At 46.3% G+C, this 27,960-nt stretch overlaps 1 long non-coding RNA gene across 5 annotated transcripts; it reads left to right on the forward strand.

Annotated features, from left to right (window-relative positions):
* The first annotated feature begins 12,769 nt into the window (after window positions 1-12,769).
* LOC116661480 lies at window positions 12,770-27,335 on the forward strand. Of its 5 annotated transcripts, none has more exons than XR_004317347.1 (3): window positions 12,770-13,051; window positions 24,992-25,156; window positions 25,481-27,335. It is a non-coding gene; the product is annotated as an uncharacterized LOC116661480 (long non-coding RNA). The 5 variants fall into 5 exon arrangements; XR_004317346.1 differs by lacking the exon at window positions 12,770-13,051 and adding an exon at window positions 19,030-23,733; XR_004317345.1 differs by lacking the exon at window positions 12,770-13,051 and having other exon boundaries at window positions 23,989-25,156; window positions 25,481-26,110; window positions 26,723-27,335.
* The last annotated feature ends 625 nt before the right edge of the window (window positions 27,336-27,960 follow it).

The following is a 27,960-nucleotide window of genomic DNA, read 5'->3' on the forward strand; positions in this document are numbered from 1 at the left end:
CCCTTTCCTGAGCACTTTTGGTCTTTTCAGCCCTAGAAACAAGCCCACACTTACTTCAAGACCATGAGAGTTTGGTAATTGCCTGAATCCCACCATCGCCCTTTGCTGGAGGGCTCTGACGAGAACATGTTAAGTGCACACACCTTGTTTCTTTTATAGATTTGTTCCGAATGATCTCACCGTGGAAGCAAATCAAATGCGAAGTCGTACTGGAATGCGTGCAAGACTGAAGGTTGACACTCAACCTGCTTCTGTTTCACGTGTGGGTGTTTTCCTCCTGAAACGCCGCCAGTTGCCCCTTGGTTTGCTGCTTCTCAAATGCGGCTTGGCAGTTAGTGCTGACCGCACCCACTGCACGTTCGCCTCTGTCTGACTCAAGGATAGCAGACACTGCTTCACCCTAATGAGGTCTAGTTCCACTCCTATCACCAGGCGATTTTCCTCTGATAAATCACAGTGTCCCATGGTGTCACACACCTGTAATAGTGGGCAGGTGAATAGTAACCCCCACGCTCCTTTCCTGACCAAGCGATTGCTTTTCTGTCTCAAGGCCTCCAGCCGTTCCCCGTCCTGTGGGTTTCCCCGGGTCATGACGGGGCTGGCCCCTCCCGGGTGCTCTGGTTCATGGTGTGAAACAAAGTCTCCTTGAGAGGATACGACGTGCAGCTCAGTTGAAAGGTTTCCGCTCCCTGTGAAGGGTCTCTTTTTGGTTTTTAAGGAATGCCAAAGCAGGCCCCAGACTGTTCCTCCTTCCCTCCCCAAGGACTGTGTTAAATAAATTAAAAATATTGGAAAAATTCTTATTTTTCTGCATAATGCAGGCCAGAGAAAATTCTGAGATGAACATTTATGCATTCACTTATCTGCTCAATATTAACTGAACTCCAGCCTTGGGAAAGACACTGTTCTAACGGATATGCGGGGTACACAGCTGACAGGCTTGGAACGCTGGGTGGGATCTGGGCCTCACTTCGGTCAGAGAAGTATTCCCAAAGGAGGAAGCAGTGTGAGAGCTGGCAAAAGGATGGACCTTTCCATTCTGCAAGTGGCAGAAATGGTACGGGATAAGGATGCTTGGAAAGGCAGGTTGAGATCCAAAGGTGATGCAGCTTATTCTCGTACATAAAGACAATGGGACTTGTGGAATCAGAGCTGTGCTTTAAAGATCTAACACTTAATGGGATCTAAACTATTTCAACTCTTCCTGAAGCATCCAGACTGGAGATTAAAGTTCAGTAATTCCAGGTAGGATGCAGTGAGGACCTGGCGTAGGGCAGGGGCAGAGAGAAGACAGAGAAGGCCGGGAAGAGGGCTGAGGCCTCAGGGTGCCATGACGAGGACTGCAGTTATTTTTTACTAAAGTGCAGCTGGCTTGCAGGGTGGTGTTAGTTTCAGGTGTACAGCATAGTGGCTCAGTTATACACATACATCTATATTCTTTTTCAGATTTTTTTCCATTATAAGATAATTATAAGATATTGAATCTGGTCCCCTGTGCTATACAGGAGGTCCTTGTTGTTTGTCTATTCTATATACAGTAGTGAGTATGTGTTAATCCTAAATTCCTAATTTATCCCTCTCTCTTCTTTCCCCTTTGGTAACCATAAGGTTGTTTTCTATGCTTGTGAGTCTCCTTCTGTTTCATAAATATGTTCATTTGTATCATTTTTTTAAGATTCCACATATAAGTGATATCATACAGTCTTCCTCTGTCTGGCTTACTTCACTTAGTATGACAGTCACCAGGTCCATCCATGTTGCTGCAAATGGCATTATTTCATTCTTTTTCTGGCTGAGTAGTATTCCATTGTATAAATATACCACAACTTAATCCAGTCATCTGTCAGTGGACATTTAGGTTGTTTCCATGTCTTGGCTATTGCAAATAGAGCTGCTGTGAACATTAGTGTGTATGTGTTTTTTTTCCACAAAGGCTTGTTTTCAAGATAATATCTGGGGACAGTTGTGTAAGGATGTGCAGTCCATCCATCTTTCTAGGTAGACCACATTATCTTGGATGAAGCCAGGTGAGGGTGCAGCTGAGTCTCTGGAATGCTCTGGAATTCTCTGGGCTGCCTCATGACATTCTCTGATTGAGCTCTCCTCTGGGGCTGGCACATGTTCAGGGATGTATGGAGCTCAAGTCTTTTAAAAGCTGTTACTGCGTCATGTAGGAGAGCCGCTGCGAATACAGAGAATTCTCTCCATCCAGATCGACCAGATTAAACATTTTCCCTCGGGTGTTTGCACCAGGATCAGTTATGCTTCTCTTGAGCAATTGATTTTTTTTCCCCTAATAGTTTCAAAAAGAGTGTTTCCTTCTCTGGGTCGGCTGCTAAAAAGTGTAGATTCCAATATACAGCAGATTTCTAGTGAAGTATACTTAGAGAAATTATTTTTCCTTTTTCCTCATTTTCTTGGGTTGCTTTTTAAAGTATTGTGTGTACTTATGTAAGTCACATCAAATCATTTTAGGAGAAAGAACTGACATAAATAATAACTAAAATGTGAGTTACAGAAAACACTTAATCTTTCAAATATATTCTAGGCTAAGACTTGAACATTCTCCCTTTTTTTTTTTTTCCCCAAGGATTGAAGCTGTGAGTCATAGCATCATTCATTTACTGGAATCTGGAGTCGAAAAACAAGATTTGAGAAAACTTCGACTTGTAGAGGGCCAGACATGTCCTCAATTCATACTGTCTTTTGGCATTGTCTTATGTGACCAGTTTCCAAATAATTATTTAAAGAAAGTTCTCAAACATAAATATGAACCAGGAAAGAAATGATTTGGCAACTTTGGAACTCAGGAATTCCAAACAAAAATGAGGACAGAACATTAAGTTCTTAAACTTTCTGATGCAGAATTTCTGATATCAAGAGCCATACAACAATACAAACTTGAGAAAAAAAAAAGATGTTTCTCTCTTCTCATATACACAAAGGGACAGACACCACATCCAGGATAATAGTTCTGCTTTATGCAGATTTAAACTAATTTTCCTTTTTCAGGCAATTTTGGTCAGAACTTTGCCTACACGATTTCTCCTGCAAAATACATGCATTAATCCTAGAGTCAGATACATCTGTAAATAGTTGAAAATCAAACAGCTCATGCCACTTACACTGCCAAAGTGACACCCCATTTAAATTTTTCACAAATGTTTTCCAGATTCACAAATCCTCTTTGATGTTTTAAAGTTAGTGAACAAGTGGTGAAATGGTTTAACCGCGCAAGTGAGGATTTTGCACCAACAGCTTAAAGTGCCTGTCTCCCCCAGATCACCTGGGGACACAATTTCTAGGGGGTCAAACCAAAGATACCTGTCTGGGAGTCACAGACTTTTTCAGTTCTAAGTATCGTGTGTGTTACCATAATTTCCCTTGGAGAGCACTGGGCTGGTCCTCACCAAATCACATTCAACACAGTCAGTGTGTTGCATAATATCACGTGATTCTTGGCTCTCTGGAGCTAATGTGATTCTCGGCTCTCTGAACAGGTGTTCAGACGTCTCCAAGGACTTTAAATAGGGCTAGCTATAAACCATTGCTCAAGAAGAAGGGGAGAAACAAATCCCAGTATAATATGCAGAGATATCTTGAGTTGTCTTTTTAAAAAAATTTATTACTGAAGTGTAGTTGATTTACAATGTTAGTTTCAGGTGTACAGCAAAGTGATTCAGTTACACATATACATACATACATATATTTTTAGATTCTTTTCCATTATATGTTATTATAAGAAGTTGAATATAGTTCCCTGTTTTATACAGTAGGTCCTTGTTTTTTTAAAATCTATTTTATAAATAGTAACGTGTATCTGTTGTTCCTAAATGCCTAATTTATCCCTCCTCCCTTTCCACTTTAGTAACCATAGTTTGTTTTCTGTGTCCATGAATCTGACTTTGGTTTGTAAATAGAATTTCTATCCTTTTTTTTTTTTTAAGATTCCACATATAAATGATATTGTTTTATATTTGTCCTTCTCTGTCTGACTTACTTCACTCAACGTGATAATCTCTAGGTCCATCCATGTTGCTGCAAATGGCATTATTTCATTCTTTTTTATCGCTCAGTAATATTCTATTGTGTATATATACCACATCTTCTTTATTTAGTCATCTGTTAATGAACACAGGCTTTTTTTTTTCTTCTGTGTCTTGGCTATTGTAAATAGTGTTGTGAACACTGGGGTGCATGTATCTTTTCAAATTAGGGGTTTCTCTAGATATATGCCTGGGAGCGGGACTCCTGGGTCATACGGTAAGTCTATTCCTAGCCTTTTGAGGAATCTCCATACTGTTTTCCACAGTGGCTGCACCAAACTGCATTCCCACCAGCAGTGTAGGAGGGTTCCCTTTCCTCCACAGCCTCTCCAGCATTTGTCATTTGTGGACTTTTTTTATCATGGCCATTCTGACTGGTGTGAGATGATACCTCCCTGTAGTTTTCATTTGCATTTTTCTGATAATTAGTGATACTGAGCATCTTTTCGTGTGCCCGTTGAGCATCTGGATGTCATGAAGACCGAGAATGCCAAGAAGTGGAGTCACAGAGCTCTGTGGCTTCCCGCTGGTGTAGAGAAGGGCTCAAAAACTGTCTGGAATATCTGAACCAAACTCTTCCATGCACCACCCCTGGGGTAGAAATGGCTGTTGGAAAGAAACACTTAGCAATGAGTCCTCTCCCTGCTTCCTGGGGACTTGGGCCCCGCTGGACACTCTGATGCATCTCAGCCGCAAGTAAGTTCACATCATCCTCTGCTAAGAGGCCTAACAGAACACACCGGCGCACCACTCACTAGAGAAACGCGGACGCCGGGTTTCCTGCGATAGCCCCCGCTGGCAGCGCGGTACCCAAGCTCTCCTGCAGAAATGCATCCATCAACAGGGCCTGCAGTGTCGGTGCACCTGGGAGTCTGTCAGACATGCAGGTGTACTGGCCCCATCCCAGACCTGCTAGATCAGAGCCTCCGGGGGTTGAGACCCCGCCCCGCCCCCACTGCCCCCACCGCCCCATAAGTAGTACCCAATGATTCTGTGGATGCTCAGCCTGACTCGAGACCACCTTCGGCTCTCTGGGCTCTTCATGCCTTTGCTGTTGGATTCTACCAGTGCCTTGCTCTGAGCTGTCCTCAGTGTGAAACCCTCATTCAGACTCCCTGGCGATCCCCTTCAGGTGTCTCCTCCCAGCCTCCCCGCTGGCGTATTCCCCTGCCCCACCAACAGTGCAAAGCATCCTCCATTGTTTCTCCTTAATACCACGGCCACTTTAAGCTTCTCTTCTCTCTATTGAGGCAAGAGAAGAACCCTTGACTATTTCTGGAAGCAGACATTACTCTCCCTTCCAAAAAAAACCAAAACACTTTTGTCTTTCCATTTCTTACTCTACAATACCATATACTTCAGTGGCTTTTCTCGCCTATTTTGTTCTTAGTCATCATGTTGTAGAAAAGCGTGGGACAGCTCAGTGGGACAGCAACCTGGATCCAGGCAAGAGACCAAGCAGCACTGGGGGAGTTGGAGAAGTCAGACTTATTGCACCAGTGGGCCCAGAACAGTTAGCACTCCTAGTTCTGGACCCCGTCTGTAGGTTTAAACAGGCTTTTATAGGCTGCCAGTTTACACTTTCAAAATCACATGCAAATAAAGTATAACAAAGGTGACTGATTAGGAACAAGTTTTGTAGAAATGGACCGATCAGGAGTGAAAGAAATAACCAATCAAGAGTGAGCTCCATGCAAATGAAGCACTACAAAGGGACCAGTCAAGAGTGAGCTCAGGGAACCAATAGAATTTTAGGGGTAAGTTCCACTTTCCTAGAAGTGAACCATTTCAGAGACAAAAAGTGAGATAAAGCTGCTAGGCCTGGGAAATGGATGGGGCTGGCAGGAGAGTAGTGGCCTTGCTTGGGGTTCCTGCTGGTCTTTTTTTTATGGGGCTTCCCACCTCAATAAAACTTGAATAACTTTCACAGAAGGGGAGATGGGGCCTCATCCAGTTTAAAAATTGCGTGAGACCATCAAATCATCATCCACGGTCAGCGTGACTGCTAGTGGGTCTTTTGACAGGGACTGGGGGCATCCTACCTCTGGCATCCATGTGGATCTGTTTGTAGTGGGACTGGTTGCCCACTCCTGGTGGCGCTTGTGTGTGTGTACATGGGTGCCCAAAAACATACCTGGAGGAAGAACTAGAAAAACCAGTGACATGGTCAGATGCCCTGACATTAACTAAGGCTAGCAGCTGAGTTTTCAAAGGCAAGCTTTGGGGTTTGTGGAGGATGTGACTGCATGTAGGGAAGTGAAGATTATTTCCTGGTCCTTTTCATTAGGACCTCAAATTCATCACAGTTCTAGAGAATGCTTCCAAACATGTTTTTTAGGATCTTAAAGAATTTACCCCACCTCCCGGAGAAAGTCTGGGGTAAGGTCAAAGGGCTAACTGCATTCCCCCTTTCGAATATACAAATTACAGGCTCCATTTCCCAAGAGCTGGCTTTAATTACTCGTCATATGGAAGACTTGGGACCCTAAGTCGGCAGTCAGGATATTACGTCGTCTTCCTATCAGATTGTTTTGAGCCGTAACAGACTGATCCAATTAATTGCCCCTCCCACTTATCGCTGTCTTTTGTGAACCATCATTCCACCTCTTTTGAACTCCACTTCCTGCTCAAGACTCACTCTGCACAGTCACGCACAGATCCTCATCCCCTGCCCCTTTCCCCTTTATCTTGAACTCATTGGGCTTAAATATCTTTCCAAACCCTGGAGGAAACAATTGGATTGCATAAGGATGTCACCTGTATGCTATGTTTGCTAGAAAAAAACACATTGTTCGTTGCAACGCCAGAGCTGGCTGTCTCTGACCGTCATTAGCCCACCCGCCACGTACAGTTAAAGCTGCTGTCTTGGTGGATTCACAGAGCAGCTTAGTAGCCAATCCTATTTACCTTTCCTTGCAAACTTTGAAACATGCTTGACTCTGTTTCAATACAATCTTCCCATCCAGCCTGAGGACAAGAAAGTGCTTCCAGGTGACTCCCAACCAATCGGCTTTGACCTGACACCTCTCCCTGGAAGCTGGAACCACAGGAGCTGTGCTCCTTATATTCATGAATAGAGGATGACAAAGAGACAGGCTTGCTGTTCTAGGGCCGTTGTCTTAGTCTGTTTGGGCTGTTACACCAAAATATCGTCGACTGGGTAGTTTCTAAACAGCAGACATTTTTGTGTCACAGCTCTGGAGGGTAAAAAGTCCACGATTAGATGCTGGCAGATTCCGTGGTGGGAGCCCACTCCCCGCTCAGGGAGGGCTGCCTTTGCCTGGTGTCCTCGTTTTGTGAAAGGGGAGAGGGGACTCCCTGAGGCCACTTTCATGAGAGTGCCGTAGGGAGAACGGAGTCAGGCAGGCTCGGGCGGCAGGTGCCTGTGATCCCGCATGAGCAGTAGCGCTGTGTGGGTACAAGGACGTGCGCTGCGCACGCGCACCGGTCAGCCACGTGGCGCGCGGAGCGGCTGGATGCCGAGCTGCTGGCCTTGCTATGTAGGGCCGAGGGGCTTTCTGCCCATGGAAGACCCCTGTACTCCTGCCCGCAATGAGGGCCCGTCAGAGGTACCCACGGCTTCGTGATCTTCTCCGGTCTGCCCGGATCCCTGAACCTGCCAGGCCTCCCGCCTGCAACACACCCACTAATGCCCTCCAAGAGGGCTCCACCCTCAGGACCTGATCACCTCCCAGAGGCCGGGGTTAGGTTTTAACACATGCATTTTGGAGGGACACAAATTTTCTATAGCAGTTGTGTATTCACTTGTGAATTTTAGAGAATTGATGGGTATTCTAAATGGTGCTCCTTTGGGGAAAATGTCTGAGTATTTAGGGAAACAATGGACAAACCTAAGGGAAAGATGCTTGAAACTGGCCAAGGCTGATCCTCCCTGCCCCTCCCCCTCCCCTTCAGTTTCTTTAATACCATCCATACCCCATTTCTTGAGGTGGCATTTCTTGTCCAGGGACTGACCTCAGACCCTTTCCTGAGCGGCAGGAGGGAGCTGTGAGCCAGAGGACGGTGTGTCTGAAATGGCCAGTGAGGGGGAAGGGAAGAGAAAAGCGTGGGACCGAGACAAACTAAATAACTCACACCTTCGCCCTGTCCCTTCCCCTGAGCAGTGAAGAGTGGGCAGTAGGAGGGTTGCAAATAGCCCAGGGCGCCTAGAGCAAAGGTCCTTTGGCCCGGCCATCTCCAACGGTGGCAACAGATGGGGACTGTCATAGTTTCATCCTTGCGAGGGTAGGATTTATTTTTGAATCCCTCACGAGACTAGCTCTGTACCTGAGGACTGGGTGGAGGGGTATTTCCACCTTTGCTAACCCCTCTCTCATAAGCCAGCACTGCCTCTGCTCCCCACTGCCTGCGGGGAGACCACCTGATGGACCAGGAAGGCAGAATCCTTGCGACCCGTCTCCTCCTTGGAGGGTTTGTGGCAGTGGGAGAAGGACAGGGGCTGAGAGGAATTTTAAATGCCTCAGCTGCCAATTTGTTTGAGGACCACGCAAAAGGATGCCAAAGTTGAAAGATGCCCAGGGCTTTTACAAATGATTTATGAATTCTGTTAGCTGGAACTCATTTTACCTGGTCCTGGATAGCTGGCTTGAGAACAGGCAAGAAGTAACTCAGACATTTCTGGACTCCACTGACAGAATTGGGATGTCTGTTTTTTGATTGCTTGGTCAAAGTGAAATGTTGCATGTGATGGTTTCCCTGTACAACCCCCATCTCCCAGCTCACACCTTTCTGTCTGTCACTATCCTCCACCATCACTCCTGTGGCAAAAGTATTTTCTTTTTTAAAAAAATTTTTTTTGTGGGGGATGTAACTGGGTTTATTTATTTATTTATTTTTAATGGAGGTACTGGGGATTGAACCCAGGACCTCATGCATGCTGAGCACACTCTCTACCACTGAGCTATACCTTCCCTCCCACAAAGTATTTTCTTTCAAAATGAAAATCCATAATTCTTCAAATTATGAATTCTGCCTAGTCCTGTAGCCAAGGGAACTTCAGTGAAAATCATTTCAGATGAGATATTCACTATGGAGGTTTGGAAAGCACTGACCATTCGTGAAAAGAGGACTCAGATTTAAGAGTTGACATCTTAATAATACTCCTTATTGGTAGAGTACAGAAAATTCTATTGATCAAACTAAAAAAATCTATCACATGAATACCATCAATATTTTCCATCCACTCTAGTGCCATGAAATAGTTCTAAAACCATCCTTAGTTCTTTCTACTGAGGATGCAGTATGAATATCAATCGTTAACATTATTACAGTTCCCCATTTCTCTCTGCCCCTGACAGTTTTTTGGACAAGTGCACACACTTATCTTCCACTAACACCCAGATTCTCAAGAAATGAGAAAAATAATCGAGTGCTCGGAGAAATAACCATTGTCTATAACTTCAAGGCTGTATCATGCTGCTAGCTTCAGGAGGGAAAAAAAAACCCTAACAAATCTGTGTACAGTAGCTGATGTGCTGAAACATTGTTCTCAGAGACTCAAAGGACTGAACAGCCTGTGAAATGGGCTGATCTTGACAGCTGGGTGCCTGGATTCTCAGATGCAGAAATACCACTATTTTGGAAGAATGCCATAGGTCCATTCTGATTACACGACTTACTGAGCAGAGCAAGTCCTCTTGGTACTTGAAAAAATATTCTTGGGTTTTGTGAGTGTTTGCTATAGTGCATTAACGCCAGTTCCGCTCCGCGATATAATTACCTCGTGTTATGTCTGTCCAAGTGCTGTGTGCTTCTTTACGCAGCTCCTCTCACCTTTCCCGTAACACATAACATTGCCTACGCTGACATTTATTGAATGGAAATATTATTATTTGATGGAGACCTCATGACACTGTGTTGTTTGCAAACCAGCGCGCCCTCACTCTGTCTAGAACCCAGTATCACTTTGCGTTTCCCTCCAATGTCCCCTGGTAGTTGGATCTGACAAGGACTGGCGTCATGCCTTGGTTTCCTCCATGGTGCCACAGAGGTGATGTTCACTTTGTTGTGATGACCCACTACTTCAAGGCAACACACTTTCGCCATCAGCAGTTAGGAGGTGACCGCTGTCTGGCACGTTCCCAGAAGCCTCATGTGCAGAGAAGACCGCGGGGCTGGGCAGGGCAGGGGATCAGAGCCAGAGGGGGCAGAACCGGGAGGAAGTGGTGTCTGCAAGGCTTTAAGCAGAAATGAAAAGGGAGAGCAGACAAGGACGAGACAAGTCAGGTGCCACAGAGAAGATGCCTTCTGGGCAGGAGAGCCTTGGGGCTACATTGACAGAAACAACGCCCCCTACTTGACGGGATGACCCAAATCTTCCCTTATAGTCCCGTCCAGGGGCTGAGAGACCCCGGCCAGGAAAAGGAGACGCAGCCCTTTAATGAGGAACATATTTGCAGTGTGCACGTCCTCGTCGACCAGTTAACAATGAATAATGAGGTAAAACACATCTTGAAATGACTGACTCCAGTGCATGGAAAGATGCCCTAGTAATCAGGAAAAGTGATCATCTCCTGTAAGTGACCTGTGTGAGAAATCACACAGGGTGCCATGACCACTTAGTCATTTACACAGATAAGGACACAAACCCTGGAATTACGGATTTCATCTTAGCAACAATAGGTCAAAATAGAATGGTTCACATATTCTTTTGTCTTTGGATATTAACTTGAACTAAGGAAATTTACTAAAGAGAGCCTGGGACACTGTCCTTGTGAAGGGCCACCGTGCTTTCCTGACGGATTGTTTATTTCTATGAAACTATTCTTTCAATTTCTGTCAGCCCTCCTCCCACGAAAGACGTTAGTAACTTCCACAGATGTGACGGCTGTGTTTTTCAGCTGTCTGCCAAGTGGAAATAGCCTCTTCTTTGGCTTCTTAGCATCCCATGTGCAACTCATTTTGCTGCAGAAATTTCTTAATATATGTGTATGTTGGCCTTAAAGAAAACTTTTCTAAAACTGGGAAGATTTGAGGTGAGGAAACCACGTGCTAAGCGGTCCACTTTTATGAGTGTGAACTGGGCTAAGTTCTCTTTGAAAAGAGTAAGCTTTTGGGCACCTCCACCCTCATCCAGTGTATTTGATCCTAGACATCATCTAGGCTTGTTTTGAACAGGAAGATGTCAAACGCTGGAGAGCTGAGACTCCGAGAGTGTTTTCACTCATCAGGGGGCTGATTAAGCTTATTATTTGCTGTCCAAAAAGTTCCAAGTGTTTATTGACCCGAATCAAACTTGAAAACAGTAAAGAGGGAAAAGGAATGTTCTCCTAGTTGAAAGCCCCAAGGAAGCCAGGTCAACAAAGTAGAGATGGTCACTTCTGAGTGCAAGGGGAGGAGCTGAGTTTTTCTGCCACCAAGAGTCGGAGGTCCCATCCCCTCCGGAGACCAGTGACGTCTGACACCACCTTTACAGAAGCTCAGCGTGTTTTCACACCTGGTGAAATCTCTGTGTTTCTTTGCATCCAAGCAAGGAATGAGTTTTACACGTATCTTTTCACTGAAGGTTTGAATTCTCAGGAGAACCGTCGAGCAGTCTGGTTCTAGAGCTGATCAGCCCCGAAGTTCAGATTTATTCAGTGTCCACAGAGGAGCTCGCGCTTGCCAAGGAAAACAGCAGGGCAACTGCATCCTTGCTCGCGCCGTGCAAACTTTAAAAGATTATTTTCAAGTCACCACTTACGGGATGGCCATGTTGCTATTTTTAGTGAGGGCTAATCAGTTAAATACCTTTCCCCAGATTGTTGCTTTTTCTCCCATTTTGTTCCATTGGCTATAGTTCTCTCAATTGATTAAACCGCTCAAACATTCTCCTACATAAATTATTTCACTTTTCCTACAGAAATTACAGAGATCCTGTATTTACAAGAAAAAGATGTCGATGAGAGAATTATTTGAAAGCCTCCTGTGTTATTTTTATTACTTTATACACAAGTGGATATTGGTGGTGGAAACTCAAACTCAGTGTTGTGACTGCACAAAAAATTCTGCTTTAAGAAAAAAAAATGGGGTCATATCCTGAATGGTCTGAGGCTGGTATAAATTCCCCTCGCTCAGTCTTAGCAAAGCCTGTTTTCATAAGTTTGGGGAAGGCAACAGATGGTGGGGGGACATTTAAAGACCATACATGTCTTCACTCTTCCTATGAAGTATCTGAGGCCTCCAAATGTATTTATTTTATTCTGAAGGGCAGGTTTTCTTATCTCTTCTGTGAATTCAGTGTTTTTCGACCCAAGAGAAGGTCGGAGATGACATGTGAAATCTTAGCAGCCAAGATAAACAATCTTCCATTAAACCAAAATATGCTGTGTCACTGGCCAGCTCCTCAGCGCCCTGGGAGGTTTGCTTTGCGGAGGGGCCACAGAAACGCAGAGTTAAATCCACCAGGGATTTAGAATTGAGCTTTTTCCAGAGTTTCTTTTGTGGTAAACAATCACAGGGGTTTGGCCAAGGACGGTATCCTCACTTAATCTGCTCCATTGTTTAACCTTACTCACACACTTGTGTGATTCGCCGTGTATTTTTTCCTGTGTTGGTCCCGTAGTAACGTCTCTTGATGGAAAGAAAGTTGCCCAGAAACTCCCCTTTTGCTCACGTCCCCGGAGGTGCTGGACTTTGGCTCTTGTCCCTCTGATATTCCCTTTCATTTTTTCTCGGCCCTTGCACTCCGGCGCCGAAAGCTCCTGCAGAAACCAGAAGTTTCCGGGCATGATGGGGGCTTCTGGGTGGGGGGGAACTTATATCTCTAGTATATGCACAAATAAATCAGCTGGAGAGCCCCGAAGGCAAGGGAGACATACAGAAGAGCAGAGCTCTCACCAGCAGCCAGAATTCCACTTCTCTCTGCAGGAGGATTCTGCCAAATTGAGGGGGAAAGAGGGAAAGATGCAGGAATGGAAATTGATGCTTTCTTCAGAAATTTGAGCCAATGGGGGAATTGCCAAGAATTCATATTCCAGGCAAAGAAAGGATGTTGGCTTGTCCAGGTAAGGAAGTGGGGCAGCCACCCTCACTTTTCTCTACTTGTGTCCTCGGGATAGATGTGGGGTCTCCGGGGGCCTCCATATGGCCAAGCTGCCCGCTTCCCCCACGTCCCCAGGTCAGAGAACCTTCTGGGCTATTCCTCGGGTTTGGATCCACGAATTCTTCCTCAACTGCTTGTGTGCGGAATTGTTGGCAATGTTCTGAGAAGCCATTGTTTGTTCTTGTCTCCTTTGTTATTTCTCCCTGCACGGAGCCTGCTCCCTGAGGAGCTCAGGACCACATGCTACAATTAAGGGACTCCATTGGAAGGTCAGTCATGCCTCGCAGGGTCAGCAATCTGTGAGCTGAATTACTGAGACCTGCTGATGACCCGACAAGGAGAAAGCTGACCAGGGCAATTGGAACCAGTAAGAAGTGAAGAAAGCTGGAAATTCTAAGATGGGTTTGTGAGAGAGACTTGCCTGAGGCAGAGGGTCACTGGGAGGTCAAAATGTAGTCAGGGACTGGAGGAAAGGAACCCAGGAAGTTTTGGGAAACCCACTGAAAAGGTGCACTTTAGCTGGGAGGGAAGAGAAAGAATTTTCTACCACTGGGCTGTTCAGAGCCAGGGTGAGACACACAAAATATTCCAAGTTCTAACTTTTCACCGACAACACTTATTTTTTAAATACAGTGGCCAGAGGGCATGTGCAATGGTTATTGTAATAGTAATTTTTTTTTTATTGAAGTATAGTTGGTTTATAATACTGTGTCAGTTTCAGGTGCACAGCATAGTGATTCAGTTATGCATGTATATAAATTCCTTTCCAGGTTCTTTTTCATTATAGGTTATTACAAGCTATTGGATATAGTTCCCTGTGCTCTACAGTAGAACCTAGTTATCTATTTTGTATATAGTAGTAGTTTGTAATGTTAACTAATAATGTTATTATGCATTAGTAATGATAAAAATAGTAAAATATTGACCATTATTCAATGCTGAGGTGGGCTGAGCATGCATGGTTGGCTGTATTCCCTGACAAGTGCTTCAAAGCTGACAGTAAATAATTTTAAAAGGTTGAAGACCAAAGGACAGACAGACTGAGGGAGGGCATGAAGTGGGCGAGAAGCATCAGTGAAATTTCCGAGGGATGAAAAGTAGAGAGGGAACTGGAGAGAGACTTACCTGAAATCTCTGGGATTGAGTTTTAGAACGGCACCAGACTTCTTTGTAAAAACGGTGGAAGCTGGAAAAACAATATGACAATGCCTTTCAAATGGTAAAGGAAATGTTATCTGACCTGAAATTCTTGATCAAGTCAAACTAGCAAATGACAGTGAGGATTTTTAAAGACAGATTAATGTCTCAAAACAATGACCTTCCCTGTTTCTTTTCTGTGGAAGTTACCTGAAGATAGTTCTAGTAAGACAAAGGAGTAAAGAGAAAGGGAATCAGGAAACTGTGCATCAGGTGCACAAGAGGGAAAAAAATGAAGCTCCCAGATTGATGGTCAAGAGAAGGTATAAAACTGCAGCTGTGCACAGTGAACCCAGATCAGATCAGAGCAGGAGACAGAAGGTTCCAGGAGACATGAATCCAAAAAGAGTTAATATTCTTTTTCAAAATTTAATTTTTAAAAATTGAAGTATAGTTGACTTACAATGCTGTGTTAGTTTCAGGTGTACAGCATGGTGATTCAGTTATACACGTGTACACATATATATCTATTCTTTTTCGGACTCTTTTCCACTATATGTTATTGAAAGATAGTGAATATAGTTCCCTGTGCTGTACAGAAGGTCCTTGTTGCTTATCTATTTTATATACAGTGTTGTGCATCTGTTAATCCCAAACTCTGAATTTATCCCTCCCCTTGCTTTCCCCTTTGGTAACCATAAGTTTGTTTTCTATGTTTGTGACTCTCTTTCTCATTTGTAAATATGTTCATTTGTATGATTTTTTAGAAGGGTGAGTATTCTTGATGTCTGTGGCCGTATTAGGGTGCCCCATCTCTATTAAAGAACGATTTAGTGAAAACCAAACACAAAAACCAAACTAAGGCTGTTATTAACTGGAAAGCAATTACATGGAGAAGGAAGTGTCACAGCGCACTGTATAGTTCAGCTGGGAATAATAATTGTACATAGAGACAAAGCTGTTACGTAACACCATGGGAGGGTGGCGGGGAGCTGAAAGAGATTCGTGTGTCTGTGTGTTTCTTGGTATAAGAGAGTTAATCCCCCCCCCCGTTTTATAGGGAATTGATACATCAGGTCTGAATTTAATCATAGTATTTAGAGAAACGGAAGCAAGTATGGAAGAATCATCTACAAATCTGAAGCTGTTGCCCCCGGGCAATAGGAAGGACTCAGCCAGAGGAAAGAGGTGAGGGGAAGGGAGTAATCCCTGTTATTCATGACAAACTTTGTAGTACATCTTCCTGTGTAAATTATGTACGGATATTGATTTCGTAGAAGCAGCCCATCTGACGCTCCGCTGTGCATCAGTCCCTCTCTAATAACTCCACGTGAGCAGCTGTGGGAGTCTGCTTGCAGGCTGGCCTCTGCGATGCTTGGGTGGCTTGCAGTTGTGTTCTTTGGCATATCAGTGTTTCATAAGAGCACGGTTCTCACGGTCGCAGTGAAAATGTTTCATGGCCAAAGTTAAAGAACTTCAGAACAGAAATGATGGGCATCTGGTGTTAAAGGGGGCAGACGTCCAAGTCCAAAGGAGGCCTCGCTGGAAGTCAGTCTAATGCCACTGGGCTGGGGGAGGGTGAAGCTAGGGCCCCAGGCCAGGCCCCAGGGTCCACAGGGAAGGGCTCATCCCTGCCACAGGGTCACCCAGTGGGGGCCCCTGCCAAGCAGAGAGCTAGAAATACGCAGTTCTGTGATTTTGTCATTCACCTTGTTGGGTGAATCTCAGAAAGTAACATGACTTCTTTTAAGTCAGGACCATGAAATTGCGGTAGGAATCATTCACTGCCCCTCTGGGTGATGTTGAATAATTATGGATAAAATAAATGAAAAAAGCCCTGCGCTCATGCTGAGTGGGCCTCAAGTACAGAGTCGGAATGAAGACCTCATTTATTTATTTACGGCAGCAGATCCATCCTTTTGGGGGTGGTCACTAGTGAAGATGACATTTTATTTCAGTTGCGTTTACTCAATCGGCTTTTAGAGCCCAAAAGGGCAGATTACTGCCTTCATGTTGCAGACTGTTCGCTGTAAGGGAAGGGACGGCTGACCCAAATCTGTCCATCCTTTGATTTCACAGGAAAACGTCCCGAGGTGCCCCAGCACGGAAGCGTTGGAGGCCAGGCAATCCCTGCGTCCACCTCCCTAGCGCCCTGAGTTATCCCCTTAGAACCAGCCACGGTTTCGATATTGAATTTTAGGCTTAGGGCCTAAGTAATTACCGATACAAACGTCTTCACCCTGGGTCCTGAGCAGGTCTAGACCGGCCCTCTCGTTCGCTGTCTTCCCTTCTGCACTCTCAGCAGGATGAGCGTTTACACAGCGAGGACCACGCTGTAGAAATCAGATTATAAAACTTTATATACTGCCAGTACCTTTGACGCTATAAAAATTGGTTTTCATGCCCTGCTTGGGTTTGCCACCAGACTCGGGAACGCTGAACTGCGGGTCCCCGTGAGTCCTCCGCACTTCTCAGCCACAAACGCGTGGCAGCTGGGATCGTAGACATCGCCACCAGCTGTCTGCTTGTGACACCGGCCAGCATTTTCCTCCCGCAAGCCCTTACCCACGTGCATAGTTTACTTTTCAAACTCTGCAGTCCCCGTAAGTCGATGAGACTAAACAGTGTCAGCTGCTGGCTTCCGGGTTGTTTCTCAGACGGCATGTTAATATTTCTGTGTTCTCCCCTCCTTACCCCGGGGGCATCAGTGTGTGTGACCAGAGCTATCGGTCCCACCCGAGACCACAGTCTAAGGCAAACCATGGGTGGATGATTGAGACAGACATTCCTGAATCCCTAGTCACTAGCTTTAGACTATGTCAAACACCCAAGGAAAGAATTATTATTCTATCTCACTTAAACATTCAGAATAAGCGTGTTCTTATTTCAGCTGAAACCAGATAAGTGGGTTCAACTGAAGCGTGAGACCCAGACCAGCTACCTGCCAGTGGAAAACAGAATGCTCTGACTTCCTCCTCCCGTTTCTCTCTGTTCTGTTTATTGCTTCATTCTTCTTTCCCTCTCTTGGGAAGAATAGCTCTAAACTGGGATGCTTTTGTTGTGAAAGGTTTTGTCTTTTTTTAGAGAGTTCAGCTCTGAGCTCATCTTTTACATTTGTATTTTAAATAGCTTTCCTTTTAATCTGGGATCTTGGCTTCATTCAACAAATTAAACCACAGGCTAGAATAGTAACTTAATTTACAATTTAAGGGTTTTTTTTTTCTTTCTTTCCAAAATAAGAATCTAAAGCAAAGACACTTCTAAAGCTAAAACTAAAAACAAACTAAAAAATTAAAAATAAAAATAGAGTTACCATATGATCCAGCAATCCTACTCCTGAGCATATATCTGGAGGAACTCCAATTTGAAAAGAAACATACACCCCAATGTTCACAGCAGCACTATTTACAACAGCCAAGACATGGAATCAACCTAAGTGTCCATTGACAGATGACTGGATAAAGAAGACGTGGTATATTTATACAATGGAATACTACTCAGCCATAAAAAGAATGAAATCATGCCATTTGCAGCAACATGGATGGACCTAGAGATTATCATACTAAGTGAAGTAAATCAGAAGGAGAAAGACAAATATCATATGATATCACTTATACGTGGAATCTTAAAAAATGATACAAATGAACTTATTACAGAACAGAGACAGACTCACAGACATCAAAAACAAACTATGGTGACCAAAGGGGAAAGGGATTGGGGAAGAGATAAATTAAGATTCTGGGATTAACAGATAACAAAATTACTATATATAAAATAGACAGGCAACATGGATCTACCAGATGGCACAGGGAATTATTTTCAATTTTTTGTAGTAGTCTATAATGAAAAAGAATATGTATGTATAACTAAATCACAATGCTGTAAACCTGAAACCAACACAACATTGTAAATCAGCTACGCTTCAATAAACAATTATTTTTTGAACAAAAGGAAAAAAAAGACACTTCTCCCTTCTCCATAAAATCATTTGTTGTGTTAAAGCCTTCTCTCACCAAAATTAATTTCTGGCTCTTAATTGTGACTTTTATCAGACGGTTTCAGCCTCTGACTTCTCTTCCCCACATACTGATACAGCTTTAAGAGAAAAAATTTCTGAGAAGCAGAGACTGAGATTTCTGGACTTTCTTTTGTTTGGGGGTTCAAATCGTTTGTTTGGGTTGAGCTCAGAGTGGAAAACAAAGTTTGGGGTCAGTTCTTCATCGTGGCCCCCAAATCTCCCCGCAGCCACAGATGGGGGCTTAAAGTGGGGAGCCTCGGAACAGAGCCACGGGAAGCTTTGCGGAGGAGGCTGGTGGGGAAGCGTGTGCAGTCGTGCTGAGCTGAGGTTCTGCACACGGGGTGGTGCTTCCCACACGGCGCTGTTCCCAGAGCTGCTGGGTGGAGGAGGCCGCCTTTAAGTCCTTCCCATACGGTTTATTTTCTGTGTGGTTCTTGGTAAGGATGAAAACCTCTGCTACTGAGAGTGGTGTTCTCCTCACTTACCTCTCACTTCCTCTGCGGGGGGAATCCTCACTTCTTACAGTACAGCCTGTCACTTATACACGGGCTCGGGGAGGAATCTGCGGTTTGCACAGACCCACCTCTTGACCTGTTACCACTGAATGTTTCTATTAAATCTTCCCACTGACGTCTGTTCCTGACTCCAGGATTGGGGGTTGAGCGTGTGCTGATGCACCTGCCGGGACAGGTGAGGCCGGCTGTCACAGGAGGATGGAGACGCGACCTTTCCTCTGTGATAGAACCGCTCCTCTCTGTGGGTCCACTCAGCTTCTTAGGATATCACGACTCTGTACGGAAGCTGGGGGGTGGGGTGGGGTGGGGTGGGGAGATCTGCACCCTGAGGACATGGTCGTCTGACCGGAGGACAGTGTGTGTATCATCCGATGGCACCTTTCAGGGCCAAGCACCAGCGTCAGAGGGAGAGACTCAGACACCCCGTGATATTCATTTACAAGTGAGACCAGTTAGACGAGCGTCTACAGTAGCCTTGGGGAGAGGAAGAAGTCGCAGGGGCAGCCGGGAGGGGCTGGTGGGAGGACTTGGGGCCGCAGCCTTCCTCCTTTGGCAAAGCCATGTACACGTCTGTCTGTGCAGGGGTACCAGCTGACCATAAACGTGTGTGTTTCTACCTGGACTCGTCTCCCTGACGGTGGGTCGTGTGGGATGTAGACAGAACGGGAGGGAGTCAGGGGGTAAGAAATGTAATGAGGGCAGAGGAACCAGTTCTTGGCTGCTTCCAGCCCCTGGGAAGGGTGTGCTTCCGGAATGACTCCTGCTACCCGGACCCAGCCCCAGGTCCCCCTGCTCTTGTCCTCACAGTCATCCAGCTGGATGGTCGTGGGGTGAAGTCCAACCCCACCCCCGATAGCACACACCAAGCCTTTCCCGATCTGGTCCCTTCTGTTCTCCAGTTTGATCAGCCAACTACGCCCACGCTGCTCCCGAAGGGCCCGGCACCCCCAGCCGGCTCTCAGCTCTGCCTCCCATGTGCTCTGTCACCTCCACGCCTTCCTTCGCCTCCTCCCAGACCCCAGGGTCAGGCCGCTGCCTCCCCTTCACCTGGGGAGACTTTAAACATGTACGGCTCTCTTAGAGGTTCTGATTCTGACATCCAGAGAGAGGTCCAGGAGTACGCAGCGTCAAAGGCTCCCCTGAAAATTCCGAGAGCTCTGGGATCCCACACAGACATCACTCCTCTGGGAAGCTCCCCCCATCTGTCCCAACACTGAACGGTGGTGTCTCTGACTGCCTGTCTTTCCTATAAACGTCCACCTCAGGAGGGCAGGGACTCTGGCCGAGAAGTGGTTCCAAAATATTTGTTGAGTTGAACTGAATCAAAACCAGGGAATGTTTCCTTTCTGCCTCTTCTGCTCTTGCTAAAACAAAAGCAAACTTCTTTTTGGCTAGTTTTTGAGTTTGTTTGCTTTTTTTTTTTTTTTTTTTAAGAAAAACAGGAGTTTAACAATGACACAAGGAGAATTACAACTCTAACATCAAGAACACAATTCTTATAAAGGCTGGTAATATTGGTCTTTGGTTGGGGTCTAAGTGTGAATGACGCCGAGCCCACGCTGGCTTAACTTTTTTTTTTGTTGAAAGATTGACTCCTGTGAGATTCCTGCTTCTCATTTTTTCAGTCTCTCATACCACGATGTGGAAGATATGTTTTTGCAGGAAGAAGACTCAGGTTCTTGGTGTGTTTCCATCTCCCCCAATGTGTCTCCCCGCTCTCTCTCTCTCTCTCTCTCTCTCTCTCACACGCACGCACACACACACTCGCGGCATGTGTGTAGGCAGTTTCCCGATGGCTGGTGCCAGGACTGAGACACCGAAGCTGAGCCTGCCATAATCTTCCTTTGCTCACCCACGGCCCATTCTCGGCACACCCTCGCGTCTAGAGGTCTCCGGAGGTAAATGCGCTTCGGGGATGCTGAGGTAAGCAGTGCCTGGTCCTCAGTCTTGATTCTCAGCGGACCTGGAGGACCTGCAGTTTGTATTGATGCAGACGCTGTTATCGGATTTAAACGCAGAAGGGATCATTTTATTTTGTTCGTGCCCTGGAGGCTTAAAAAAAAAAGAAGAAGAAGAAGAAAGAAAAAAGCCAGCACCCTTTTGAAAAGGAAAGCGTCCAACAGTTAAATATACTTTCCCAGGGAGCTGGGGAGCAGATGTCCTGTCTCTTCGTGGAGTGGGAGGGTGTGGACACTGGGGGGTTATACCCAGAGCATGTTTCACAATTTTAAAAAGTCAAGGGGTTTGAAGAAGGTCTCTAAACATGGGAGGTCTGGTTGGGGTAGATTCTTACTTATGCAGCAAAACAAAAGGGAATTTACCACAGATTTTTGGCAACCATATATTTTTGCATTTTTTCCCCTTGGACTCTCAAGATGAGAAAGATTTTTATCACCACCAATTAATAGAGTTTTTGAAATTGAGGGGAAAAAAAAGAACCTTTTATCCTTGGCTCAGAGAGTTGGACTGAGTAAATGGTTACAGCAATTTCTTTAACCGCCTACCCTGCAGAAGGGAAGTCGGGACACAAGAAAAGGGAAACCAACTTTGGAGGAAACCTTGTGAACAAATGGATGTAAAAGAAGGAAAATTCTTTGTTTTCTCTTTCCTGTAAAGTGATTCTGAAGCACATAAGACTAATAGATTCACATGAGGCTCTTTTCAAATTCGCTCCTGCCTGATCACCCCCCCAACTCGCCTCCCACAAAGAATGGAATTTAGAAAGACTCCCAAGTTAATTCCAATATGCTCTCTCCACCCCACCCAGCACTCTCGTCCTTAATTTTATTAAAAATTTTTTTTTATTGAAGTATAATTGATTTACAATGTTAGGTTAGTTTCTGGCGTACAGCACAGTGATTCAGTTATACATACATACATTCTTTTACATAATCATATGAATATGATTTCATATTCACTTCACTGTAGGTTATTATAAGAAATTGAATAGAGTTCCCTGTGCTGTACAGTGGGGCCTTGTTGTTTATCTCTTTTATATACAGTAGTTTGTATCCGCAAATCCTCAACTCCCAATTTATCCCTCACCCTCAATATTAAAACCAGTGCTACAGAATATAAATCCTTGAAGACAATACAATTTCTTAAGGCTCTTTTAGATGGAGGGTGGCTTGATTCGTCTGATACCCTGTTCCATGGCCACCCTCGGAAATCACTCATTGGCCCCACTCCTATTTGGACCCATCACCCTCAGAAGGTGGAACAGTCACTCCTGATTTCCTCCGACACTTGCTTCAGAGTACCAGCTGCTCGTTTTCTGTCCTGTGTGCATGACGAAATTCCTTCTGTATCATTTATAATGTTATTCTTTGCTGATCTCTCCTGCAATGAAATTGAAATATCTGCATATCTGAAATCTTCTGGGACTGAAATATATCTCTCAAGTTATACAATTTTCAGAGTTATGAGGAGTGTGAGAGATTGTCTCCCACAATTTGGCAGGAATTCACTGTATAGTATTCTAGTCGGTTGCTGGTTGTGTATTTTCAAAAATTAGGCACCTGTTACCTCCCGTGGAAGTGTGTTTTATTTCTGGAGAGTGCACAATTGAGTTAAATGAGATGTGTTTCTCTTAAGGTCTTCTCACTGTATGAACTAGGTCACGTCTCCCAAGCTCCAGATCAAGCTGGCAGTTGGCTTAGGAACGGAACACACTCACATTTGGTAATCAGTGACTTAATGCCCTCTACTGAATTTGACTTTTCAGCAGACCCCAGATCTCCTGGTAATGGAGCCATTCTCTTGGTGGTGTTCACGTGACCCTCCTCTGGCAGGCGGGCAGGGCAGGGAAACGGGGAAATTTCTGCAACCCACAGCCTCCTGGGTGTGCTGGAGGAGATGGTCCTTTTGCCTCTGGACCACCAAGGGGGCATGGCTACGAGCCTAACTTCTCACACACTCCCCACCAGGCCAGGTCAAACCCTTAGTTCTGCGGACCGCCACCAACAGCAACGTGGCAATTGCAGATTTGGTATCACATACAACAAATATCTTCACAGAATCTGTCCACAACCACCTGGGTGGTTTGGGCATCACTGCAAAGCTGGTCTCGCTTTTGTGCAGAGAACAGCTTTTGAGTCTGGGTCTCTGGGGTCATTTCTCATGTTTCTTTTTCAGAAATTTGTGCACTTGAGACATATTTTTATTGCTACGACTAAACTTGCTTGCATTTCTATTAAAATTTTGGACCCATCTCCATCCCAAAATACTAGGCTTCCTAAAAACACTGGTGAGGTTCCTTTTCCTTACTAATGTTTACGACTGTCTGTCACCTCCCTGTTTGCTCTGCGTTCTGCTTAGCCTCTTCCCTGACACTTAATAAGGATTTCAGAAACTCTCTGCTGCAGCTGCTTCCAAAATCCCGTGTGTTTGAAATTGATGAGCATCTTGATAAAAAAATGCCATGTGGAGGCTCCTTTGCCTGTGTCCCGGGAGACACTGTGTGGCCTGCATTCGAGACCAGATGGAAAGACTGGTTGATTCTTCAACTGGCTCCCATGTGCTCCATGTGACTAATGGAATCAATACTTTGGGGTTTGAATTTCTTCCCCAAAAAGAGACATTGAAGGCCTAACTCCAGTGCCTGTGAATGAGTCTTATTAGGAACTAGGTAAATTTATAGATGTAATCAAATTAGGATGAGGGTATCTTGGCCCTATTGGATTACAGGATGGGCTCTAATCCAATGACTGGTACCCTGATAAGAAGAGAAGAGACACACGGACATACGTGGGGAGAACGCCACAGGAAGATGCAGACAAGACTGGAGGGGTGCAGGTACTAACCGAGGAGCACCGAGGATGCTGGCAACCAGAGCTGGGACAGAGAGTAACAGGGGGAAGACGAGTGATTTGGAAAGGCTGTCTCTGAGGAAGCAGGAGACTATGGGGAAGGAGGGAGCCATGCAAAGTTCTAGAGGAAGAGCATGCCAGGCAGAAGGAACATCGTGCTGGAAAGGTACCAGCTGGGGGATTTGCTTGTTCTGAGCAGAGGGTGTGGAGAGAATGAGCTGGAATGGAAGGAGCTGGAACAGCCAGAACAAAAGGGGGGAGTGGGGAGAGAGGGGTGGGAAGGATGGGTCCAGAGAGCCGGGCCCTCAGGCTCAAACCACCAGGCCTCCGCAGGCATAAGATGGGATTTGGAGATTTGGAAATCTGAAGGGAAGGCTTCTATAAGCGGTGTGTGTGTGTGTGTGTGTGTGTGTGTGTGTGTGTGTGTGTGTGTGCGTGTGTGTGTGTGTTTAAGGCTGTAATCTGCCTGATGCAGAATCAAGGTTTGCCTCATTCTTCATAGAAGTCAAGCTTCAAGATAAAGGACCGCAGCTCCCCAGGATAACGACAGACCTTTAAGCTGTGCGGCAGATAGGCCGTTCTCCTGACTTTCCCCTGAGCCGGGAGAAGCCTGAGCGGGGTGGGGGGACGTCTTCCTCCACATTCCTTCCTGAGCTGCCCCTTCCTGGGAGGAGAGCTCCAGCAGGGACCCCCGCCCTCCCCCAACTCCTGTCCTGGCAGGAGCAGGTCTCTGATGCTCAAAAGTGGCATCATTAAAAAGCCCTAACCTTTCAGTATTTATCACATGTCTGCTCTGTGCCAGACGTGATGCTCACTGCCAAGGGTGCAGCGGAGAAATCAGACGTGGTCCCTCCCTTTAGGGAAGCAGGGTCTGATACGGCGTCAGGCAGGCCCCCGACAGCGTGAACAGCAGCAGAGAGCTGGGTGCAGAAAGGACGTACATGGGAGCGTGAAGAGGGGTCCCCCAACCCGGGGAGAGGCCTTGCTCTTCCTAAACAGGAATGTCTTCAGAGCTGCGTGGCTTAATCGGATCCACTTTATGGATGTCTCGGCAGAGAGGACTCTGACGTGAGCTGAAAAGCTCAGTTACATGGGCTGGAAAAAGGGACCGGTTGTCCAGGGTGTGTGTTCGGCGTCTCTTGCTGCCTTTGTTCTGGAGATGAGCGAAAGCTTTCCACTCATCTTCTGAACTTCTGGGTTTACTCTAAATATGGTTTGCTCTCGCTGTACAAGCGACTGTAAGGCTTTGCGATCATTTGCTGGTAGAATGGTGAGAATGTAATCTATCCCCTCATTATCATGTAAATCCCAGGTTTGAATATTTCAGTGTCACTATATTTTTTCCCCTTAAGTTTCCTTTCTTTCAGGCCTGTGGGAGAGGGTGGGTTCTGCTTTTATTACTTGAAATTTTTTTTGAATTTCAGGCTAAGGAACCTAAAGTTTGCAGAAAGCTCTGCTTGTGGATTCTGTCCTTATCATTTGGGTGCTGATGGGAGGCGAGACTCCTAGGGCGGCCCCCGTGGAGGGGCTCCTGGGAGAGACCGAGGCAGCAAAATGAGCACTTGGAGGCAGGCTGCTTCCCCGAGTCGGTTTGTATTTCAAATTGCCTTATTATGGGCCGAGAGACGGCGGAGCCAGGGAAGACTGGGGGATGGAGAATGAATACTGCTGGGCTCAACAGAAATAATTCCTGGAAGTGGGGGCTGATGAGCACTTAGGTAGAGAATGGATGACTAAGTGTGTGTTTCCCAAAACGGATAGGCGACCCTCCGTCTTCATTAACGTCTGATGGGCCGGTTATCTTGTTAGAATTTATGAGAGAGTTAAGTTCAGGTGGGGAAGGGATGAAGACTAAGAGCTGGTTTCAGAGACAAAAGGCACGGACTTTTAGAGTGACCTCTTTCTCTTTGCAGAAATGCGCAGCCCAGCCCTGCGGGCGAGAGCGCTGGGGGCCGACAGGAGTCCCCGCGGTCCCAGCAGGATGGGCGGCCATCCGTCTTGTTCAGAGAAAGGACGCAGATAAAGTGCTTCTGGGACTGCATCTGTGTAGACGTGAGAATTTCTCAGCTGCCCGGGGAGATTTTCGAAGTTGGGTGCTCAGCCATGGAGGCCAGGCTCCCTGTGCTGCCCGGTGACTGCTAAGTCCCAGTGGAGTGAAAAACCTGGGTATATTTTTTGTCTTTGCACTTGTCCATCTTCTGCCCTGACCCACCTCGAGGACCCCGTCTGAGAGAACAACACCAGCTAAAAAAATTGCCAGTCGACATGGCCGAGGGAAGGAGGGAGAGTGGGCGTCGCATGCTGGTCTTCAAGCTTCCCCTGGATGGAAGGCGTGTCACCCCTTCCCTCTGCAGCCGGGGCGAATCCCAGGCCCACACCCAGCTAGGAGGGCGAGGAACTGCAACCCGACCAGGTGCTCTGAAGAAAAGCCGGAAGGATGCTGGGCAGCACGAACGTGGCTCACAGCGATGAACAGTGCCCGCCGGGGAGCTCTGGACAGCCCGTCAGGGGTGCAGACTCCAGAGAGCCCTTCCCAAGTTCTTGTGAGTGCCTGTGTGTGTGGTGTGTGTGCACGCGTGTGTGCGTGTGCAAAAGTGAGCTGAACTGAATATAAACAACCCTGTGGAAAGACAAAGAGTGCCCTCCCCACCCCAGATGCCCCCCAGTAAGCCTCTCGATGAACATCCAGGTGCTTAGCTACAAAAGAGTGCCCTCCCCACTCCAGATGCCCCCCAGTAAACCTCTCGATGAACATCCAGGTGCTTAGCTACAAAAGAGTGCCCTCCCCACTCCAGATGCCCCCCAGTAAACTTCTCAATGAACATCCAGGTGCTTAGCTACAGCGGATCCACTCAGCTGATGTTCTAGGAGCCCCTGTCTGCTGGGCTGAAAACAAGTGGGTACAGCTTCCTCCAGGTGCAGCCTTTCTGCCCAGGGAGCAGGAGAGAGAAATGGAAGGGTCTCACTCAGGAGGCAGGAAGGCAGCTGTCCGCTCAGGACATCAGCGGGAAACGGGTAGCTTGGAGAGAAAGGAAAGGCTTTTCTGGTAGGGAAGCAGTTCCCACCCTCCAGGATTCCAATCTCGCGTAATGAATTTATCTGGCACAGAAGGAACTAGGGGAAATGGGTGTCTTTTCTTGCCTCTTCCCCCGCAGGGTAACCCTGAAGAAGAGAGTCATCATTTCGGATACATCTTTTCAGAGCTAACTCATCTTTTGCATGATTGGTGCTTTATGGAACTTGCAAACTGTCCTGGAATCTGGGCCAACGAGTCAGCTGCTGCCTCCCCTCCCCCACAAGCAGCCGGGAAGGAGAGGACAGTCCACACACCCTGGGGTCAGAGCCATGTTAATTACAGCTTCGCACCGGCATCTTCTGTTACTCTGGGGGGGGGGGGGGTTGTGAATCAGGCTGTTAACAAATCAGGCTGAATCCAGATGCCACACTTGCATCTGGATGTTGACCCAGGCCCATCCTGAATTGCTGTGAGAGGGTCTAACGGGGCGGAAGAACCGTACAATTCAGTTTCTGGTAAAATAACTTTAAGAGCGATATAAACTTCCCTGTGCTGATGGAAGTTCCTGGAAGCCGAATGTCTGAGCTGTATTAACTCTGAGTTTGCCTGTGTTCATAGCTCTTTTCCTCAAATTTAAGATTTCACTTCCAGGATGTCCGCGTAAGCAGCTCATTTTGTGTAAAATCCGAGATTTATTACTTGGGTGCACGAACATGGAGACAAATAAAGAAACAACCAAAAACTAAAAAAAATATTTCTAAGCATGAGGCTGACAGAATCTTTCCAATCTGCCTGTCAGATGGTGTTCTGTCCAGAGTGCACGGCTCTGTGCTCCATCTCACCCACACACGTTCTCCACGAAGGCTGGAATGGGTCTGTGCTGTGTGCTTATATCAAATTTTAATGATTATTCATTAAACATGTCTGAATGAGATGAATGCCAATTTCAAATATACATGAATCACCCCAGGTAATTCCCCCACTAATTAGGGACATGTTTCAGAGTTCCTGGCTCGAACCTGAGCTGTTCGGACCAGTGAAAACTTCAAGACAACTGCGTATGGTGACACTCACAAATCTGCCATCGAGTTTGTCATTTTTTCCTAGCTCACGGACGGGTGGAGCCGGGTAGAAGACACCACTGTGAGGAAGGCTTGAGTGCCGGGGCGGTGAGGCTGGGAGCTGGCCCGTGGGGAGCCCGCTGTGGTCCCAGGGTGAGGCCTCCGACTCTGGGCGTGAACTTCACACGGGCGTGCTGGCTCCGCCCCGGCCCGTAGATGGGCTGCAGCTGGCCGTCTCCTGCCCCCGCCCACGCCCGCTCACCCAGGTCTGATGGAAGCCCAGCAGGGGCGGCTCAGGTGAGCTGGTCTCTCCTGA

Source organism: Camelus ferus, chromosome 35, assembly GCF_009834535.1.
Source record: "Camelus ferus isolate YT-003-E chromosome 35, BCGSAC_Cfer_1.0, whole genome shotgun sequence".
Classification (NCBI taxonomy): domain Eukaryota; kingdom Metazoa; phylum Chordata; class Mammalia; order Artiodactyla; family Camelidae; genus Camelus; species Camelus ferus.